Consider the following 14,559-nt stretch of genomic DNA (forward strand, 5'->3'; position numbering starts at 1 on the left):
TTGCTAATTGTTAAAAAAATCATCCTAATACTCTTTGTTTTCTTACATTCTACATAATGTTATGTATATTTTCAATAAACATACGTATTAAAATTATATATATAATAAAAAATGTTCTTTAATATAGTAATTGTCTTAGAGTGTATAGAATTATAGTGAATAATTTTTATTTCTCATTATAAATGGCCCCCCTGAGCATACAACCACATGTCATGCATACAGTAAATGCCTATGCAGCCCTGAAGATGAGAGAGTCTGTATTGCTTACCACTGGGAAAAGCATAATGGTCATGTGAAGCAGCTCAAAGCCAGTCACATAATGGCCTCTGGTCTCCCTGTATACCACCAAAGCAACAGTATTAGCCGTTAAGCTATTTTGAATAAAAGTTGTATGCTTGCCTTCAGCATTGGTATTAGCAAGATTCATCTTGTTTTCACTGTCATGTGACCTATATCATTAAGTAAAGTGCATTACTTATTCCTGTTATATTTCCATTAGGTATTTTTATATATTTTTTTTCTTTAGGGGTTTTTCACCCTTATTATGACAGGTCAGTAGATAATTCAGACAGGAAAGCTTTGGGAGCAGAGAGAGGGGAAGAATCGGCAAAGGACCCCGAGCCGGGAATCGAACCCGGGTCGCCATGGGCACGTTGGTGCTATATGTCAGCGCGCAGTACCACCAGGCTACTGGCGCTGACTCCATTGGGCATTTTTAAAAGTTAAAAAAAAAGCTCACAAGGTTCTAATGCGTTTCATGTAAATACCAATAAAACTTTATAAGCCATTCAAATGTAACCATTGAAACCAGTACATTTGACTTTGGGATATTTTCCATTAGGGTTTATTGGATTTAACTTATAAACAGAAATTAAAGGGTTACCTTTTTTGAACCAGGATAATTTATATTTTAACCATTAAAGCCATCACAAACTCTGTGATGGTGTCTTCTGGGATTTCTACAGGTGGCAGGGATATAAGCTACCCATACCATAAGGAGACTTTCTTGATTCTGTAATTTGAAGTGCTTCATTGGAATGAGTGAAACAAAAGGTATTTCAAGAGTTCACACTTAGCTGATTTTTGATTATAAAGCATGTTTGGCATGCTGTCCCGGGAAAGACAGCCCTGAGCTTATGAGATCCTAGAGCTTTGGGCTCCCTCCCATTTGCAGGACGAGAGGGGAGTTTGAGCTTGAGGGGAGTTTGAAGGAAATTCATTAAGGTATCTCAATGAACTCCCCCCCGAGTTATTTCTGGCTAATGACAGATATAGGCTGGATAAGGACAGGTGTACTTGCTAAAAGTATGACTATCACTTGCTAAAAGTATGACTATTTTTATTTTTTTTATTTTTTTGGACTGTGGGAGGAATTCAGAGAATCCGGGGAAATCCCACGCGATCACAGGGAGAACAAGCAAACTGTGAGGCAACAGTGCTAATCACTGGGCCACCATGTCGCCCTTCTGGAAAGGAGGCGGAGTAGGGGTGGGTGGGGGCAGATTCTTCAAGACGAAAATACCAAGACAAGAAACTCTGATCTTGGTATAGTGAATTAGGAATCATCTGATTGAAGAATCAGTCATGAGCTGATGCAAGACCAGTTGAAAACAACCATAAGCAGATGATCCTCTCAAAATTCGATCATAAATAAACTTGACTTTTTATACATTGCATATTTCTTTATATTTAAAAAAAGAATCCTGGCTGTCTTAAATTTTTAAGCTGACTCAAATTAACCTTATGAGTTCATTGAACTTATATTATGTTAAACTGACTCAAAACAGCTTGCATAACTTATAAAATTAAGTTAGAACATGATTAACTCACACTGTACAATGGCCTAAATCATATGCATTCAGGACAAATTGATCATATAATTTTTACAGTGTACATATTATGTACAAAACAGCATGTTAGCCCAGTTTATGTCTGGATTCATAGTATTTAAAAACAGTAGGTGATAAGTACTCACTCATTCAAAGGACACTTTACAATCTCATTAGCTGCAGGAGGTTTATGGAAATACATAAAGCAATTCAACTGGCAATGTGACAGACTATACAGCATATCAATATTATATAGAACGTTTTTTGAAGGTAGTTAAATAAGGGAAAATATCTAATTTAGTACCTACACTGTAAAAAAAATCCAGGTTGCCTTAAAATTTCAAGCTGAATGAAATTAACCTTATGAGTCAATTTAACTTTTATTTTGTTAAATTGACTTAAAACTGCTAGCATAACTTATAACATTAAGTTAGAACATGATTAACTTAGTTTATTAAGTTACAATGAACTAAAAACATATGTTGCCATGACTAATTGATCAAATAATTTTTTACAGTGTACTAAAATCATAGTAATTTGTACGAATTAGCCACTTTTCTGACAATACATAAAATAGTTGCGCTTCATTGTGAGATTGGCCAATAGTTTTAGCTCAAATTGAGGAAAGGTTTTGAACCACTTTTAATATTGACTACTAGATTATATATGCACAGTGCTCAGCATATATGAGTACACCCCTCACAAGTCTCTTATTTAAATTAATATTTTTTGTAGGATGCTTTACAATATTATATTTGTGCATATATTTATTCAGTACTAAAGCCAAATCTGGAGCTAATCTAACAAAATAACGTACAATAATGATTAAAATATTTGTAGCCTTAATGTATATGTTAGGAGAAAATATGAAAGAAAATTTTCAAAAAAAGTAAAAAAAAAAAAAATCAAGCGAAATAAAAATTTATAAAGTTTTGTTGAAATGTTGTAGTTTCAATTTTTTGCGTTATTTTGCATGAATTTACATGTTTTCCTTCCATTTCTAAAGATGTTCTGACTAAAATTTCCAATTTGCATATAGGAGCAAGAGGGGGATAGATGATGCTATGATAGCAGTGACTCATCGTAATAACAAACATTTAGAGGATCCAAGCTCAAATGCACGACTTTTACGTGTTGATTTTAGTTCAGCTTTTAACATGTTGCAGCCACATCTTTTAATTACAAAGCTAAATGATTTTAATGATCATCTATTATTAATTAAATAGTATTATTCTTTTTTAACCAATCATAGACAGCAGGTTAGTGTTAATGGAACACTATCTGAGCCAAAATTTCTGAGTATGAGAGCTCCGCAGGGTTGTGTTAGCTCACCGGTTTTGTTCACTTGTATACATATGCATGTAGACGTTCTTATTTTAATAATAACATTATTAAATCCTCAGATGATACTGCCATCTTAGTCTTATTGAATAAGAATAGAGATTTATCAGAATATTTTTCAGAGATTGGAAGATTTGCGAGTTGGTGCGATGCTAAGCTTCGAATGTCAGTAAGATAAAAGAAATTATGTTTGACCCTAGAGGAATTGGTGATCATATGCTTTTGACTATCAATACTCAAACCATCACACAGGTCACTTCGTATAAATAGCTTGGTGTGTTCTTTAATAATTCTCTGAAATGAAACATACATGTTGACAATCTCTGCATTAAGCTTCAGCAAAGACTGTATTTTTTTACGACGCATAAGAATTCATGGAGTGGATCAAAAATATGTATGATCATGTTTTATCTGGCTGTTTTATAAATAAGCAATATCACACGAGTAGCAGTGCGATATGGCTGTATATCGGCACTATCGCACAGCTACAAGTGTGATATTGCATTTATACAACAGTTTGACGGCATAATTGTGTATATAAAACAAAATCAAACATGAGTCTCAAAATCTCTTTTGTATAAGGAACTACTTTCTTCCACGTTGGATTCAAATCATAAGCTGACAGTTAAACAGTTGAGCAAGCATCTTTAAAACTTTAGATCTGTAGTGTCTGCTTTTTGCTAGCTGTATGTGGGCGGAGTAATACACAAAGGGTAAAGAGGCTGTACGGGTGCTGATATTAATTAAATATATCAAGGCTATCAAGACAGAATTGTTGTATAAAGCGTGATAAAGCACGGCATCACAGTCTGGTTAGGCAACTTGTCTGTGCAGCTGAAATCTAAAGTAGTCCGTTTGGTTCACACTGCTTGGAAAATTATTGGTGTATGAGAACAGATGTCTCTGCAGCATTTGTATTTAGCATTAAGAAATGCTAAACAAATAGTTTGTGATGTTTCACATGTTCTACTTAATGAATATAAGTTGTTACCTTCGGGGAAAAGGTTGAGTACCTTGCTGTAGATTAAATAGATATTAAATTCCTTTCATCCGGTGAGCATTAAGCTATTAAATAATAGAGGTGGCTTAGACCAAAGCATAGAATCACTAAGAGGCGACACTCTAGTACAATTTGGGAAACAGCCACTAGATGGCGCTGCAGCCATTTTGGAATGAAAACTCCAATAGAACAACAGCATATTATAAGTATGTAAAATAAACTATTAAAAGTGCTGATGATTGTGATAGTAAGTGTTGTATTGTCGTCTTTCAGGTTGTATCTCAGCTTTAATGCGCTTTTTAAATAAATAAAAAAAAAAAAAAACTGAAGCAGCTGCTTCCCATCATGACAGCAATAAGATCCAATGGACAGCTGAATGCTTTCACTCCAAAATGGCGGAATCCGGGGCTGTTGTTGGGCGCTGCTGTTGCAATGAACAGTTCTTTTGAGTGTCGCCTCTTGGTTGTTCTAAACTCTTTGCTTAGACTGAGAGTATAGATAGATTTATTTATTTATATACTCATTTGTTTTTTGTGTGGTGTATTGACTGCAGCTGGGACATCAAAGTTTTACCTTACCTTACCTTAAAATATTATTTTAATAAATATATCTGTTTATTAAATGTGTTTTGTTCAAATGCACCAATATTTATTACCCATATTCACTCAGAAATAGATAAAAATATTAATTTTCAAAATGGGATGTAATCATTTCTGCTGAGCACTGTACATACATATATTTGGGGGGGGGGGATGTAAACTGTAAAAAACTGTTTTTGTTACTATTTAGTTTATTATAAGTTAATAAGGTAATATTTTTAGTCAGGTTGATTTAGTAAGTTGATATGACTAGAAAGTTGATTCAACTTAAACATTTTAGGCAGCAATATTGTTTTTACAGTGTAGTTATTTTATAAATCCAACACAATCTCACAGCAATTAGTAACTTTTTGATTTAGTGGCTAATTCATATGAATTCGTACAATCTATTTCATACAATTTAGTATGATTTGCTCATTCCCCAATGACGGTTGGGGTTAGGGGTGGGGTTAGGTGCCACGCCTCCTTTTTAAAAATCACACAATTACGTACGACTGAACTCGCACAAATTCATACAAATTAGCCACTAAACTGGCAAAACGTAAAATACATTTCCTCGAGAGATCAGGCTGATAAATCATGTTTTTGCAATTGTACTTTTCAATATACAACACGAAACCTGATTTAAATGACTAAAAACTGAGTTATCCAATTTTGCAAATAAACTCTTCACACATATAAGACTGTAAATTATGGATTTACAGTTTTTCTATTCTTCATCGTACGTGAAACTATTCACTAAATTACATAATCTCTCAGAATGCCTCCCTGTTTGAGCGCAATTACATTCCTCCACAATCTGTGCATCAACTCCCACTATGTTATCTCTTTTGAAACCTGGATGGTTAATAAATTAAGAATTCCCAGTTTTAGGTTTAAGGAAACAAAAAAAAAGAGCACACTGTGCATGTAAGTCTATTTCTGATAAGGAATGCATCTGCTCAGCAGCTTGTGAGATAATTTAAATTGCAAGGATGTTTAGCGAGCCCAAATGACTTGTGGAAAGTGGACACTTATCAGAAAAAGAAAAGCCAACCCCAGTATTTTCAGCATTCTTAACATTTTCCTGCTCTTTCTAATTTGGTCTTTTGGAGCCGAGTCAGTGTGGTTCATGCCCATAGAATTACAGAGAGCTGAATAGATGAAGGACAGTACACACACGTGCCTGGAATAAACGCTTCAGCCTTTCTTTCCTGCACCTGCACACACACACATAAATCATAAGCAAGTACAAAGTAATAAGAGCATGTATAACTGGATAACTGTATACTGGTCATAAGCAAATGCTTCTCATATTTTTCTAGCCTGATTTTCATAAGTAAAGGCTTAGGGTGAAATGCAAAACAGATCTTTCTAAAGCAGTCCGATGGGTTTATAAAAATACCATCGAAGTATCTAAGTATCATATCACATGTACTCGGCCGCCGACATGTGGCCTCAATAAAGCAGTCAAAAACCCTCCAAGCTATTTGAATTAGATATTTGCATGCCTGTTCTTGCTGCAATGTCCTCCAACTGTGGTTTTTACTACATACCAAACTTTCTACTGCTACCTTCGCCGTAGGCTTGTTTTATAACTGTAGGAACAATATAGATGCCACTTCAACTCTTCTTTCATTATTTCAGGCTCTCCAGACTCATGCTTCCTGCGAATGCATCACTACTTTGCCGGGAGTGGGTGTCAATTAACATTCCTGCACTTGGTCTGTCACGGCATTGTAAATCTTCGATACTTCACCTCCTTTTTTCCACTAACACACCCCTCTTCCTATTGGGATGAAAAGAAAGATGAGGAGAACGATATGTCTTGGAGGGCTTCGGCATAACCTGTCTGAAAATTGCCCTTCGTTTTGTCTTTCAGATTTATAGGCAGTACAAAGTTTACCAGATTTACTCCCTGCTACACACATCGATCTTTAAGAATATGGATACGTTCTTACTGTCAAAGTTTGGGAGGAAGACCAGATTTACTTTAAAAGAGTCTCAAAATGTCTTATTCAACCAGCTATTTATTAAAGAGGCTTGAATAACGTCTGTTTGAATGTCAAGTCTAAAGTCTTGGGCGTGAGCAGATGAGATCATACAAATTCATACAAACTAACCACTGATACAAGTTACAAACTGAATTGCTAATTGTTATTGTATTGCAGAAAGCACAAATCTGACAGGAGTACTATGGTGGTAAGACTTGTAAGACTGCACAATATATCATTTTATCATTGATATCGCAATGTGTGCATCTGCCATAGTCAAATCGCAAAGATATGTTGAGTTGACTTTGAAGTGTAATTTTGACATTTACATATCCTAAACATAATGCATGCACTGTTTCGTCTCACTTTTATCTTTGATTTGTTGTATTTATCTATGCTTGTGGTTTGTTTTTTTACATGTTACCCATGATCCACTTCCCTACAAAATCATGCAGTCAATGAAAATTAATGCATTGGGTAACACCTTAGGGACCAATTCTCACTCTTAACTAGTTGCATGTTATTGAGATAAATAATAATAATTTCTTACATTCATATAGCGCTTTTCTGGACACTCAAAACGCTTTACACATTGGGGGAATCTCCTTATCCACCACCAGTGTGCAGCATCTATCTGGATGACGAGACGGAAGCCATATTACGCCAGACCACACACCACTAGCTGATAGGTGGAGAGGAGACAGAGTGATAAATCCAATTATAATATGGGGATAGTTAGGAGACCATGATGGACAGAGGCTAGTAGGCAAATCTGGCCAGGATGTTGGGGTTAAACCCTACTCTTTTCGAAGAACATTTTCATTTTTAACGACCACAGAGAGTCGAGACCTCGGTTCAACATCTCATGCAAAAGATGGCACTCACTGAGCACTACAGAGTGCCCGTCACTATACTGGGACGTTAGGACCCACACAGAATGCAGACTGAGTGCCCCCTGCCGGCCTCACTAACACCACTCCCGGCAGCAACCAAGCTTTCCCATGTGGTCTCCCATCCAGGTACTGACTGCTTAGCATCAGTGGGTGACCATGTGAGAGTTGCAAAAAGCTAGCTGCCAGCTAGATATTGGCTGCTTATTAGTATTTATAAAGCACATGTATGATCATATTCTACATCCCTAATCATACCTATACCTAAACTACCTTTATAACTATTAATAGGGAGCAAATTAGGAGTTTATTTAAGCAAAAGTCAAAATGGTTTGCCAAGAGCGAGAACTTAACCTTAAAATAATGTGTAAAATAAAAGTATAGCAAAGTATATCACAATATACATTATATCACAGAAAAACTAAATATTGCAATGTCAGATTTTTTTAGCACTTTTTTTAAGCAGCCACAACCCATCTCCAGCCACAACCCATCTCTGGGAAACATCCACATACACTAATTCACCCTCATACACTATGGAAAATTTAGCCTACCCAATTCACCTGTACCACATGTCTTTGGACTGTGGGGAAAACCGGAACACCCGGAGGAAACATACGCGAACGCAGGGAGAACATGCAAACTCCACACAGAAATGCCAACTGAGCCAGCCGAGGCTTGAAGCAGCGTCCTTCTTGCTGTGAGGCGACAGCACTACCTACTATGCCACTCCGTCACCAATTTTAGGAAATATTTAAAATATTTTAGAACAGTAAACATGCAGGCTAAATGAGTAAAATAAATCATTGACTTCTGCTGTCTTCATTAGTGTCAAAAACACTGATACAGAGAAAACTATTTTGTATTTAATAGACATCTAAACAGTCGTCTTGGCTAAATCAAGGCTAACCTTGGCCTGTCAGTAAAGATCTAACAGTCTAACAGAAAATCTAAAATATAACATCTAAAAATAGCCCAAAACTAGACAAGGGGTCAACTAGACAGATTTTATGTTTAGTCATTCATTTCTGTTTATTTGATGACTAGTCTAGTTTTGACCTATTCTAAGACGTCTATTAGATTTTCACTGCCCAAATTTTGCCTTAAGTCAAGACGACTATGTTTAGACATCTATTAGACATTTTTTAAAAGCAAAAAAAATGCTTGCTGGGTTAAGAACCTGAAAAGACATCTTTGGATATCTTGTTTTCTTTGGATATAAAGTAAAGCCACTGCACTGTTCATGTTTACAGCATGCTGGAGTTTGGTGTTTAAGTGATTTGTTTTTCAAATGATTGCATAAAAAAACACGCATTAAAAGACATTAGAAAAAAATATATACAGCAGGAACAATATAACCGAAAATATTATCAATTTTAAAACCTTGACTTTTCCAACCTTGAAATTAGTAATCATGCCGTGCCTACTGTTTACATTAACTGATGTGGTTAAAGGTTTTTTTTGCAACAATATGCGACTAAATATTATGATGACAGATGTTGGTAGCTTTATGTGTATTGCAGCCAAATATTTAAACAAGAGAGATGAAAAACGATCTGATATTGTATAATGAATGTTGTTCATTTTGTAACAACATCTTCCCCAGGGACTACAGATTAGCTTTATAGGTTCAGAAAAATATAGGTTTATATGTTTATAGGTTCACATAGCAGTGTATACATTTATTCAAATGAATTACATTAAAGCATTAGTTCACCCAAAAATTATTTCAATTCGATTCAACTTTATTTGTATAGCGCATTTCACAATAATTATAGTTTCAAAGCAGCTTTATAAAAGATTATATGATATATAAACATTCAATACCAATAGTAGTATCGGGAATACTGGCTGATACTGCAAAAATTCTGGCATCGGTATTGGCGAGTATTTGAAACCATAAACCAATCGGATAACAATTTTTAAAAATGAGATATACCTGCTAGCTTTGCTTAACACTGCAAACACACAATCAGTTCTTCTTCTTGAAGAAGAAGAAGAGGGTAACACTAGGATGTAACCATTTTCCTGACTCACAATTTGATAAGATTCACAATACTAATCTAAAGACAAAGTTTAGTCAAGGTTTTCTAACAAAATTATTTTAAACAAATTTAAGGTGAAGAGCCCTTTCATTTTTTTCTTAAATGTTGCACATTTTTTGCTAAATAATATATATATCTCAGGGGATTGGAACGACAAGAGGATGTGATTAACAACAGAAATATTATTTTTATCGTATTATATATATATATATATATATATATATATATATATATATATATATATATATATATATATATACACACACACACACATATATATATATATATATATATATATATATATATATATATATATATATATATATATATATATATATATATATGTATATATATACACATATATATATATATATATATATATATATATATATATATATATATATATATGTATATATATACACATATATATATATATATATATATATATATATATATATATATATATATATATATATATATATGTATGTATATATATATATATGTATGTATATGTATATATATATATATATATATATATATACACACACATATATATATATATATATATATATATATATATATATATATATATATATATATATATATATATATATATATATATATATATATATATATCCAATCCCCTGAGACCTTCTTTTATCTTCAGAATACAAATTAAGATATTTTTGATGAAATCCAGGAGCTTTCATAGATGGTCCCAGCTCTTTCATACACCATGAACGGTATCAAAAAACATCCTCAAAATTAGTACTTCAATCAGAATATTATCAAGCTATGAGAATACTTTGTGTGTGTGCATAAAACAAAAATAACCAGTTATTAACCAACAGTTTCTTCTTCTCAGTGTCAGTATATTGCGCATGTTCATACGTGTGCCCTGTTGAGGAGAAACTCTTGACTAAAGTAGTTATTTTTGTTTTATGTTTGCAAACAGTATTAAGCTTGAAGCTTGATAGTATTCCGATCAAAGCAGTCATGGTCTGTTTTGAGGATGTTTTTTGGCTCTTATCTGGACTTTGAATGAGTCAGGACTCTTGCTGTCTACAGGGAAAGAGGGAGCTCGGATTTCATCTAAAATCTCTTAATTTGTGCTTCAAAATGAACAAAGGTCCTGGTGGTTTGGAAAGACATGATAATTAATGTGAGAATTTTAATTTTGGAGGAACATACCCTTTAATAGAGCAGTCACACCAGAGTTTGTTTTAATCAAAAACAAACCTGCCAAGTGTAAACACTTGAAACTTAATGGCACACAATTTACATTAAGCTTCAGAAACCCCACATGAACACGCAGAGCAAGTTGTGCATTTATGTGCGAATTACTCAAACTGCTGTGAAAGACAACAGCGGGAGTTTTCTAGAGTATGACTGTAACTCGCCTAAATGACTGAATTGTGTACGAATGGAACTGTATTATTGACTTAAAAACAGGAATGACAACCATATTCTGCTGCTATGTGAATGTGGCCTGTGTGTACTTTTGTTCCAGTAGAGCTCGGAATTTGTATATATTCAATGATTAAAACTGACATCAAATCCACAGTTTTGGAGAAAGATTGAATTCCTGAATAACGTGTGCTGTGGTCAGGATTGGATACAGTTGAATCATTAGAGAAATAAGGACGTTTTTCTCTGTGATGCATCTTCCAACTCAATTTCCCGCTCTTCGGGGTCATGCCAGCCCTACCACAAAACACTGCCGCTGGGAATTTCAAGAATTCCCTGTGGAACATTGTGCGGGTTTGTGAATTTGATTCATACGAGATCAGAAAAATAAAACCAATAGCTGGTGAGAACTCAAAATCTACCTCACATACACACACCTACACACGACATTTATTCTTGATAGTTTCTAACCGTCTTGCATTCAAGCACAGCTGGATAAAATGCAGACAATAATAATAATAATAATAATAATAATAATAATAATAATAATAATAATAACAACAACAACAACAACAACAATAAAAATAACAATTATGAACAGAGTTATAAAAAATAGCATTTATAAAAGTAATATCCTTAAAGAGCTAGTTTATACAAATGTCATTTGTTCCTAACCAGTATGAACACAAACAATATTTTTAATAAAGAATTGAAACCATTTTGGCTTCAACTGACAAATTCAGCATATTTAGTAATCTTAAAGTCATTAAAACGGAATGACACTATGACAAAATTTCTCTTGTTAGCCTTTTATTGTCATTTAAAACTCAGCATGACATGAATGCTCCACATGTTTCTTACTAAACTGTTCAACATCTATTTCTGTGCATGTTTAATAACAAGCCATTCTTTTTACTTAATATTTGAAAGAGATTTAAGCAGACCATCATCAGATTTGTTCACTCTCATGGATATTTTCTCTCAAATGCAAAACTCGCTATTCATCATATAACCACAAAAGACTCGTACACTATAGTCAAAACCCATAAATAACCATTAACTAAATGAGAATACAGCACGTATAATAAGTATCACAACACTGCCATCATGTGGCTGCTAAAAACACTACCACCATGATCTAAACACAATCTCATTGGTGATTTTTTTTTATTTAAAAGGCTGCCATGTTAAAATGAGAGATAAAATGCATCAAACATGGCTTCTGCTTTAGATCTTTTGTTTGTGCTTTGTTGAATACAGAGCTATTTCATAGTCTAAATCTAACCATAGATAACCTATGTGGATTATTTTTTTACATATTAATTTATCTTTTTCTCACAACATTTGAATATCAAAATCAAACAAAATAGCAGCAATCTGACTGTCTTGGCCATCTGATCATTTAAAAATCCAAACATCACTATCCAATTACATCGCTGTTAATTCGTTATTCAATGGACCTAAATGGCTGTGATAAGACCAGTTTTCTGTTCGTTTATTTGGCATTTAAGCATGCATGAAAGTAAAACTGCTCACAAACAACAACGATGACCTACTACGATCCGTCTGAAGTAAACTGTACATCCACCGGCCACATTTTTGCCCTCAGACTTGCCTTGATTCTTTGAGGTATAGATTCAACAACATGCTGGAAACATTCTTCAGAGATTTTGGATCAAATCAGTGGTGTCCAAACTCGGTCTTGGAGGAGCGGTGTACTGAAGATTTTAGCTTCAACCACAATTAGACACACGTGGACCAGCTCATGCTCAAAGTATACTAGAAACTTCCTGGCAGGTGTGTTGAGGCACGTTGCGTTAAACTCAGAGTTTGGGCACCCCTGATATAAATGCAACCCCTCCAATTTCTCTTAACACCTTTTTTAATTATTTGAAAATTGTTTAATAAAATGTAAATAATTTTATTAAAATAATTAGCTTATTTTAACCATTTGAAAAAAAGAGAAAATATCAAGTCGATCCAACATGATTAAAATAAGCATTTTAAATTTCACAATAATTTTGTCCTAGGACATGGCAAAACAAAAGACTTACTAAATTAATTACACAATGAATTACTGAAGTCACCAGATCTTAGTGCAGTAGTAGAGTTGTTTAAGAAATCAAATGTAGAATGTCTAAGCTCTACTAGTAATTACACTATCAGAAACAAAGCTATAAATATTGTTCATAAACCTTTATACTAATCAGATTCACATTTGTACATTAAAGGTAGACATTACTACCTAAAGATAGTAATGCTATAAACGCATGTGTCAGCAAAGCACTTGGGGCCCCTGCGAGGGGGGAAAAATGCCGATTTTGGAGTGTCTATTTAGGCTAAATGCAAATAGCGCACCTCGTTGGAATAAGCTAATTGAGTGATTCCTACCCATCACCATTTTATTGACTAGAGACAACATGACTAAACTGAGTGGCGTAGCTCGTAAAGTGCATGGCAAGTTGTTTTGACGTAATCATGAACCCGGTTCAAATCCAGCGTCTGATGAACTCATTTTCAGATTCATAGAAGTGGATTAGAGAGGTGTTATAACCAAACCATATGCATTATAAGTGTGTAGAAGGTATACATTAAAAATATCCTTAAATATAATTTTTGTACTGCTTCAGTGAACCTGAACAAGTATACTGAAATCCATTCATTTACACAAGTTGTTTTATTATTTTTTCAAAGTGTGCTTTAAAAATTAGTTAAATCTCTGTAGACTAGAAATATAGATGTACTGTATGTAATTTACTTTAAAATGCGGGAATTACATTATAGATTCATTTTATTTTAAAAATATCATGTTATTCTTATTTTTTTATTTAACAATAGGGGTGCGACCAGGTAGGGGGCCTACAAGACATTGTGCCCAGGGCCCTCTGAATTCTTAACCCGGGCATGTTGTCAATCAATGTGTTTTTACAGACTGTTTTTATGAAGAGTTATTATAAAATACGGAATTTTTTTTTTTACCATTAGAGGCTGGCTATATTCAGACACTGTTGCCGCACAACTCTGTTTAAAGGTTCAAGACATCTTGGAGTACTTTTTTGAGATTTTAACAGATTTGTGTGTTGAGCATTAATGTTAGCACCTGTTAGCTTTAAACTTCGAATAAAACTAGATAATTTTGAGCATTTGACACTGTGTCTGCATTCAGACTTGGGGATTAAGGAGAGAAGTCCTCCTCATTTATAGTGTTTATATAAACACGATTATTTTTATGATGATATAACAAATTTTGGTTATGTGTTTATGAAATTCAGAATAACAGATGTAGCTTTCTGTTTATTACTTTACTTACTGTTTATTTATTTGCATTTTAACTTTGTAAACTATAGAATCATGGGTCTCATGGTTTGCGTCTCATTTTGTGAGCCAACGGACCACAGTTGTTCAGCTCCCCTTTTTCCCTTGCTCTGCTTGCCACTCCCATTCTTCCCTCTGCTCGCAGCACTCCACACCCATC

This window comes from Danio rerio, chromosome 23 (assembly GCF_049306965.1).
Source record: "Danio rerio strain Tuebingen ecotype United States chromosome 23, GRCz12tu, whole genome shotgun sequence".
NCBI lineage: Eukaryota > Metazoa > Chordata > Actinopteri > Cypriniformes > Danionidae > Danio > Danio rerio.